The following is a 10,064-nucleotide window of genomic DNA, read 5'->3' as shown; positions in this document are numbered from 1 at the left end:
AATCCAAACAGCAGAAGACACAAGCTGACACTCCTATCCCCAAGCCTATATCACTGTGTTACACATTCTAGAAAGAATGGGCTGTGAGTCTACTATTGGCAAGCTTAGACCTTGACTACCATTGGGTATCCCCCTTTTGAAGCCATTCTGGGGAGGGAATGAGCAGGGATATTAGACAGTCCCAGGCTCTACAACTTCCTGCTGTGTGACCCTGAGAAGATAGGGTCATTGATCTCGATGAAGAAAAAAATGTGAAGGCCCCAAAAATACAAGTGATAAATATCCTTTTTTCCTTCTCTGTGCTATTTTTCCTAGAACATTTTTATAAATGTCCTGCACTGAGAACATAATCATGCTTTTAGTAAAATTAAAAAAAAAACAGCAAATGATTCTTTCAATGAGATAAAACCAAGTGGTGGTGGCTTTAGCAGTTTCTCACATTCCATCATGCCTGCCTCATCCCCTCTCAAAGATTCTTCCTGGAAGAGTCTAGAACTGGAATCATTGGTTCGTACTATGGGACTGTGAAGAGTGTACCCCTGGTCAGAGTGAAGTACAGGGTATAACTAGCAGCAACTGTGAAAGGCAGTGGGAATTCTGAAATTTACTGTTATTAATAATGCTCATTATTGGAGGCAGACACAGGAGGATCACACTTGGAGGCTAGCCAGGGCAAAAGTTAGTAAGATCTTAACTTAAAAAAAAGAAACAGATTGTACACACTTGTGGTCCAGCTAATGAGCTTTACCTTGTGCCCTTTGCAAGAATAGATTTCTCCCTACGTTGACTTCTCTCAGATTCAGTGATGCTTGGTGGAGGGGTAGGGTTCAGGGAGGGTACAGTCTTCAACTGCTGTAGAACTAGGTTTAAAAGAGATCGTTTTAGAATGTCCTAAGTAATTAGAGGAATACTTGAAGTAAGCCAATTGGCTGCTAATACGATAACTCTCATGTCCAGCTCTCAGAGCAGATGTTTCGTAGCCTGGTGCTGCTGGCTCTCCTCTCCTGAGCCTCTTCACTCCTTAGGGTTCAGTGTCCTAATCATGACCACAGTGGTTTCTTGCCCCTTAGTCTCCCAGAGAAGATGCTGCTTTTCTACCACTTGCTGGGTATCAGAGTACATATGGGGCCCTAGGGCCTCCCTGGTTTCTGTTCTTGTGGCAGTCTTGTCTCGTCTCTCATATTGGACCATGACCTCTTCTTGTGTGTCTCTAGGCAAGTGGTAAAAATGCCAGGTTTTTCTATTTGTTTACTTTTCCCATCACTATGTTTAAATCTTTCCAGATATTATTACTGTATTCCCATGGCTATCTTGTTTTTTGTTTTATTGTGAGCCCCTTATGACAGCTATACAATTTTATACCTGTAAGAAGCTAATATTTCTCTTGATTACAATAGTTTATTTGACTAAAGAGATGTACAAGTTTATAATGATTACTCTTAGGTATTTACAACTTTTCTCTGAAATATAGAATATAATAAAATATATATACATACAAATTAAAAAGTAATTACATGATATTTTAATATTATATGAACAAAATGTATAATTACAAATAAATTATGCAATAATTATATAATATACAAAATAGACTATATAAAACAGAATTTGTCTTTTTTGGCAGTAGAACTTATCATTTCTTAGCATTCTTTAAATATTGATGATTATTTTAATTAAAGAATTTATTAATATTGGTTTTTACATCATATTTCAAATGACATGTTTAACAAACAGGTATTCAAGAAGGGAATCTCTATATACAATCACTGGCACTTAGATTTTAGAACATAATCAAAATTAGGCTGAGGGTTTGTATGTCATAGATACATAATAATCTATGTAATAAAACATTAGGTCTAAAGAGTCATAACTTTTTATGACTGTATAGTTGTGTTTACTTCCAGGACTATGACCATAGCATATGCTACACAACTTTTGAGTCCTCTTCTACTGTTTGGATCTAATAGACACATGTTAAGGATACCATGCACCTTTTGTTCCTTTAGTCTTGACTTGTCTCACTCAACATGATTTGTTCTAGATTCATCCACTTCCCTGCAAATGCCATTATTTTATCTTGTCTGTTGGCTATGTAGAATTCCATTGTATATATATATATATATACCACATTTTCTGTATCCACTCATCTGAAGAAGGGCATCTGGATTGTTTCCATTGCCTGGATATTGTGAATAGTGCAGAGATAATCATAGCTGAGCAGGTGTCCTTATCATATCTTGGGTTATGATGCTCAGGGTAGATTCCCAGAAGTGGTGTGGTGGGATCGTAGGGAAGGTCAATTTTCAGTTCTTTAAGAATGCTCCACATGGCTTTCAAGAGTGGCTGAACTAGTTTACAATCCCACCAGCAGTGTTTTAGGGTTCCTTTTTCTCCACAACCCAGCCAGCATCTGTCACGGTCTGAGTTAAAAATCTTGGCCATCTTGTTGGGGTAAGTTGGTATTTTAGGGTTGTTTTTATTTGCTTTTCCTTTATGACCATGGATGATGAACATTTTCTCATATGCTTTTCTGCCATTTTAATCTCTCTTTAGTTCCCTTGCCCATTTAGTGACTGGTTTGTTGGTTCTGGAGGGATTAGTTTCTTGAATTTCCTGTAGATACTAGATATTAAGCATTTGTAAATATCTTTTTCCAATTGGTTGGCAGTCTCTCTACTTTTGTGGCTATGCTTGTATCTGTGCAAACTATTTGTAGGTAGTCCCATTTATCGAGTCTCTCTCCAATCTCTTGTGACCCTGGGATTCTGTTCAGGAATCTTTTGTCTGTGCCTATGAGTTCCAGTGTCTCTCCTATTCTATCATGTAGCAGTTTCATGGTTTCCGGTCTGACATTGAGGTCTTTGATCCACTTTGAGTTAATGTTTGTGCATGGTGAAAGACGAGGGTTACTTTTTAGTTTTCTGCATGTGGCTGCCCAGTTTTGCCAGCACCAATACTTGAATAGACTGTGTTTGTGCCACTGTATATCTTTGTCTCCTTTGTCAAATACAAGTTGACTATAGGTATGTGGTTCTATTTCTGGATATTCTATTCTGTTCCATTGATCTTCAGGTCTATTTTTGTGCCAATACCATGCTGTTTTTGTTATTATGGCTCTACAGTAGAGTTTGAAGTCTGGTATTGTAATACTACCAGCATTTCTCTTTTTGCCTAGAATTATTTTGGCTATTCTAGGTCTTTTCTTGTTCCATATGAACCTTTGGATCGTATCTTCTATTTCAGTAAAGAATGTCTTTGGGATTTAATGGGGATTGTGATGAATTTGTATATCAGTTTTGGCAGTATACCCATTTTCGCTATGTTGGTTCTCCCTATCCATGAACATGGGATGTCTTGCCATTTCCTAATGTCCTCTTTAATTTCTTTTGTTAGGCTTTTATTGGTTTCATTAATTCTTTTACATCTTTGGTTAAGTTAATTGCTAAGTATTTTATTCTTTTGGGGATTATTGCAAATGTGATCATTTTCCTGATTCGGCCTTCTGTTTGTATATTGTTGGTATACAAGAAGGCTACTGACTTCTGAAGATTAAACAAATTGATTATTTTTTCATATATTTTTAATTGTAATTTATAGAAGGGTTACATGATATTTGCCAGATAAATGGTGCATTAATTCCCATACATTGATACCCTTTCACATGCCTTGGTCCCCATTTCCCTTCCCCACCCCCATCCCTCATCTTGTTTTCCCCCGTTCCCTATCCAATTTCTTTTTTTTTAATTTTTTATTGTAATTAATAAAAAGGTTACATGATATTTGCCAGATAGAAGGTGCATTAATTCACATATATTGATACCCTTTCACATGTCTTGGTCCCCATTACCCTCCACCCCACCCCTTCCCTATCCAATTTCAAATAACCGAATACAAATAAATCCAATATATCAGATAACAAAGAGAGATACTGTAACAATATGAGATAACCAAGGGACAGCAAAAGAGATGAGAGATAACATAGCACATTAAGGACAACAATCATTCATTATATGGCTTTTGTTTCTATATCCTGGAGGTCTTTTCAATTAGCTTCATACTATATGGCCTTATGTATCAAGGTTTTGCTCTATTGCAGATCTCTGCTAGTAGAGCCCAAGGTTTCTACTGATTATGACAAATGAGGGAAACCATTGAGCCTATCTTCCTTTGAGTCTAGCTTACTTCACTTAATATGATTTATTCTAAGACTTTCCATTTCCTAACAAATGGGGCGATGTCGTTTTTTCTGACAGCAGCATAGAATTCCATTGTGTACAAATACCACAACTTGTTGATCCACTCATCAACTGAGGGACATCTAGGTTGGTTCCATATTTTTGCGATGGTGAATAATGCTGCAATGAACATTGTTGTGGTAGTGGATTTAGTATGCCCTAGTTTCTGGATGGTTGGGTAAATGCTAAGTAGTGGAATTGCTGGGTCATAGGGGAGCTCTATGTTTATATTCTTTTGAGGAACTGCCATATTGCTTTCCATAGTGGTTGAATGAGTTTGCACTCCCACCAGCAGCGTAGTAGTGATCCCTCCTGGCCACATCCCCACCAGCATCTGTTGTTATTAGATTTCTTAATCATGGCCATTCTCAGTGGAGTGAGGTGGAATCTTAGAGTTGTTTTGATTTGCATTTCTTTTATGGCCAGAGATGTTGAGCATTTCTTCATGTGTCTATAGGCCATTCTTATTTCTTCTTCAGAGAAGACTCCTTGAGTCTTTGACCCATCTTTTAATGGGATGGCTGTTACTTTAGAGATTAGTTTTGAAGTGATTTAATTTTTTGAGGTGTTGATATATATTTTAGATATGAGGCCTTTGTCCGTTATTTGGTTGGTGAAAATCTTCTCCCACTCTGTAGCCTTGATGAAGTTCGGAGCTCTGGGATTGGGTGTGTAAATATTTAGGATCATTATGTCTTCCTGGAGGAAAGATCCCTTTAGTAGTATGTAGTAACCTTCTTTGTCTTTTCTTACTAATTTTAATTTGAAGTCTATTTTATCTGATATGAGGATGGCAACTCCAGCCTGTTTATGGGGGCCGTTAGCTTGATAGAGTTTATTCCAGCCTCTCACTTTCAAAAGATGCTTGTTTTTTTGGGTAAGATGTGTCTCTTGAAGACAGCAGAAGGTGGATTTTGCTTTTTGATCCAACTAGACAGACTATGCCATTTAATTTGAGAGTTAAGGCCATTGATATTGAGAGTTAGGATTGAGAGATATTTATTAGTTCCTACCATTTTTAAAAGCTTTTATTAGGGCCTGTGTCTTCACAGTTCTTGTGGTCCTTAGATGGTATGATGTTTAGGTGCCATTTCTTTCCCTATATTGCATTTATTTTGGTTTTCTATGTGTAGAACATCTTTGAGAATTTTCTGTAGTGTTGGTTTTGTTGCTACATATTGCAGCTTTTCCCTGGAATGGAATGTTTTTATTGTTCCCTCAGTTATGAATGAGAGCTTAGCTGGGTACAGTATTCTTGGTTGGTAGTTATTTGACTTAAGGGCATGACATATATGCTTCCAGTCACTTCTTGCTTGCATGGTCTCTGCTGAGAAATCTGGGGTTATTCTGATTGGTTTGCCTTTATAGATTATTGAGCCCTTTAGCCTGGCTGCCTTTAGGATCCTTTCTTTGGTCTCTATTGATCCAGTTCGGATTACAATGTGGCGGTGGGATGTTCTTTTCTGGTCAGGTCTGTTTGGGGTTCTAAAAGCTTCTTGTATCTGGATGGGCCTGCCCTTCTGGATATTTGGGAAATTCTCTGAGATGATTCCCTGAAGTATATTTTCAATACCATTGACCTCTTTCTCCAGACCCTCCTCAATACCAATTAGCCTTAAATTAGGCTTCCTAATTGTATCTTGGACCTCCTGAAGCGCTCTCTCATATTTCCTAGATTTGGATTGACTCATTTTCTGTTCTTTCTCTATAACAACTGAATTATCTTCAGCCCCGGAAGTTCTCTCTTCTGCATTGTCTAACCTACTATCAAAGCTATCTACTTTCTTTTTCATCTCCCTTGCTTTATTTTATTGATTTATTCCTTCATTTGCTTTTTGTTATTTTTTATTGTAATTAATAGAAGGGTTACATTATATTCGCCAGGTAGAAGACACATTACTTCACAAACATTGATACTCTTTCTCATGTTTTGGTCCCCATTTCCCTTCCCCCACACCCACCCCTCATCTTGTTTTCCCCCCTTCCTAACCTATTTCATAGAATCAAATAAACATATATACAATATATCAGATAGCCAGGTAAGATATTGTAACAATATTAGATAACCAGGGTACAACAAAAAAGTTGAGGAATAACCTAGTACATGAAGAATAATAATCAAGCAATATATGGCTTTTGTTTCTATGATGATTTATATTTTAACTCATGTGTGAGACTTAGTTTTAGTTGATAATTCTTTTATTTCTGCTTTCTAGAATTTCCATGTCTACTTTATTCTCGGTAATTTCAAATGAGAATAATTTACCAGAATCACTATTCTTCTAGGTAGTGTGTTACAGTATGTCTGATTATAAGACCAGGGATTAAATGAGTCAGAATACTATTTCTGTAAATTTTTTTAATAAAAGGTTATTAAAAGTTTGGGTATGGTATGTTGATTATATTTCTTTGAGATTATTATTTTTTTGCCAGTCCTGGGCTTGAACTCAGGGCCTGAGCACTGTCCTTGGACTTTCTCAAGGCTAGAGCTCTACCACTTGAGCCTCAGCACCACTTCTGGCTTTTTTCTATATATGTGGTACCGAGAAATCAAACCCGGATCTTGGCGCATACTAGGCAAGCATTCAACCACTAGGCCAAACTCCCGGCCCCTCTTTGAGAATATTTTGTTGGTCTTATCAAGTTAATATGTAAGTTAAAATGTACAGAAACTGTAACTATTATTTTTTAAAATTTTTAATGCACTATCATTTCAGCTTTTTCTTTTCGTCTTCTAATATATATATTAGGATTTTTATTTTGCTTCAGCAATCTAGAGGTTCTATTTTCCTATCTCCATTGGTCAGACAGGATAATTTTAACTGATCTGCACCAGTATTTTGGTATTCCTGACTCTATTATATTGATTTTGCCACAGACAGTAATTTAATATTAGTTGCTCACCTGTGTTTTTAATTCTCACATGTTCAATCTTTAGTTTTTGCATAGCTTCTAGTTTTGTTTTATGAGCAATGCCATCTTCATATTTATTTCAAGAAGTTTTTCCAGTCCTTTAAAAGCATGGATTTGCTACTTTATGCTTGTTTTTTTTTTTAAAAAAGACAATCAAACAACATAATTAACCCCATGTCTTTCTGTTCTTGGGCTTGAAAGTTGTTAAGTTTTTCTGGATTGTTTTGTCTAATGTTTTATGTTTTGTATAATTTGAATACTTTTTAAGTCTTTTCATCTTATTAAAATCCTCTGAACAAAATCAATAAGCCTTTTCAGTTTAGAGCACAAGTATAATCTTCCTTCTGTGCTGGTCGTTCTGATGTTACTTAGTGTTCAAGTTTTAGCCATGCTATGTAGATGTATATAGGTTTTATATTCTGTCGTGCTTCACCAAAGGGATAGCTCAGATCTAGGTTATTGGTTATACTGTGGATACATTCTCAAAAGCTTTGCTATTCTACTTTGTATTTCTTCCATGTGTCCCCAAACACCCATTAGCCTAGGGTTTGTTTTTTTTTGTTTTTTTTTGCCAGTTCTGGGCTTGAGCTCAAGGCCTGAGCAATGTCCTTGGACTTTCTCAAGGCTAGAGCTCTACCACTTGAGCCTCAACACCACTTCCGGCTTTTTTCTATGTATGTGGTACCAAGGAATTGAACCCGGGTCTTCATGCATGCGAGGCAAGCACTTTAACCACTAGGCCAAACTCCCGGCCTAGCCTAGGGTTCCTAGGGTTTTATGCATAGATAAAGGAGTATTCTTTCTACTTCACTTGTCTCTCTGATTTCTTCTGCACCTTTGAACACTACCAAAACTTTGTACAGTATACTTGATTAGAGTGCAGGGGTTTTATCTTCACTGTATATGTTTACACTTGTCTTGACCAAGTCTGCCACAAAGAAAATAATTTAGTAAGGGAAAAGTTATGGAAATTCCTCTATATACCATCACAATATAGAAATCATGCTTCTTAGGCCTATTATTTGCAAGATTTTTTCAGAGTTTTATATTCCTGTACAGTGTTGCCATCAGAGAAGCAAAGTTATACTTATGAGATCAGATTTTGCTCATAAAAAAGAAAGTTTATGTAAATAAGAGACGTAGACCATTTATTCCTTTGTATCTTGTCTTTCTCTGTGTGTGTCTCTCTCTCTGTCTCTCAATGTTCTACTTTCATATTCTTTTTTTTCTTCCTAAAACTTTACTTTTGCTGAATTATACAGTGGCTCACTGATCGCATTGGTCATTAAGGCTTTGATTATTCAAAGCCAGTTCCATACTCATCTAAAAGCTTGCCTACTCAAAATTTATTCCCCGAGTAGGAAAGCTGAGAGATCAGGATTGCTAACTGTATTCACTCTAAGGGGCCTTTGCATCTCCTGATTTGGATATCAGTGATTATTTTTATTGCTTAGGTTTATTTCGTCAGTTCTCTGTGTTTCCCAGGCTGATCTTGAGATCCTGGACTTAAATGATTTCTCAGTACTTTCTGTAGTGTGAACTAAAGGCATACCCTTCTATAACAGCCCCCATCCAGTCTTAATATTTTTGTAACACAGGTTCTTGGGACCAACAGCCAGTCCTTACTTCCACTTATGGCTATAGGCTGTTCTTTCTGGTCATTTCTCAAACAGGGAACCATGATGGATGTGGAAATTTATACCTGTCTTCTTTCATTTAGTGTCATGTTTTTAGACTTGGTGTAGTCCTGTGAGCATGAGGTCTACTGCCCTCCAGCTTCCCAAGGTCATAGCAGAAGTCTCTTTTCCTGAAGATGTCACGTTTGCATAGTCACGGTTCTAGGCATCACTGCTGGCACATAATGGAGGCTAAGTGACCATTCCTTTTTTTGTGAGTCACCTAATCTGAGAGATTAAAGTTTAGTGTACGTGTACATGGCTTTTCTGTAGTGGTCCAATAGCATCCTTCAGAAGATGCAGGTGGGTGTCTGTATTTAACTCTACCAACAGCAGGTTAGTATACACAGGATTTTTGGGTCTTGGGATCCTGATTTCCTCCATGATCTCTAGGGAATACTGTTCTATCAACTTGTCTCAATAGAATGATCTCAGTAGGTAAGTACCTTTTTTTTTTACTTCCCATGGAATTGTTTTTTTCTCACCTGGTTTTCATGACAATTGTCTAGGTTTTCATTGGCATACAAGACTTTCCAGGTTACAAAAATTGTAATAAACTCTGTTTATCTTATTGTCTTATCTTTAGCTCTAGACATGAGGCTATGTTTTAGAAAACTTCTCAATATATATTTGTTTAACAAATATTCAATACGTAGCATTCTACATGTAATAGAAGTTGGTTTATATCCATTATTTTGATAGTGAAATATCATACCCTGCATTAATTCTCAGTGGGATATTTGATGAATCTTTCAGGATGGGTAGCAAAAGACTTAGGATTAATGAGTCCCGAATGCAGCCAAGTATTGAGATAGTTGTACAAGAGGAGTGATACTACCACTTCAATTTTTTTTGCTAACCTGGATTTTTAATTCTCAAATATTCTATTCTTTAGTTTTTGCATAGCTTCTAGTTTTGTTTTATGAGCATAGTCATCTTCATACTTATTTCAAGAAGTTTTTCCATTCCTTTAAAGGCATGGTGTACTAATACTTGCCACTTCCATGCTCTTTTTTTTTTAACAATAAAAAGAACATAATTATCCCTATGTCTCTCTGTTCTTGGGTTTGAAAGTTGTTAAGGTTTTCCTGATTATTTTGTCCAATGTTTTATGTTTTGTATAATTTGATACTTTTTAAGTCTTTTCATCTTGTTGCAGTCCTCTGAACAAAATAAGCCTTTTCAGTTTAGATCACAAGTGTAATCTTCCTTCTGTGATGGTGGGTTAGTGTTCAAGTTT

This window comes from Megascapheus bottae, chromosome 1, assembly GCF_031878675.1.
Source record: "Megascapheus bottae isolate mThoBot1 chromosome 1, mThoBot2.hap1, whole genome shotgun sequence".
In the NCBI taxonomy this organism is placed as follows: Eukaryota; Metazoa; Chordata; class Mammalia; order Rodentia; family Geomyidae; genus Megascapheus; species Megascapheus bottae.
The sequence above is the reverse complement of the archived record's forward strand: the minus strand, read 5'-3'. Positions refer to the sequence as shown.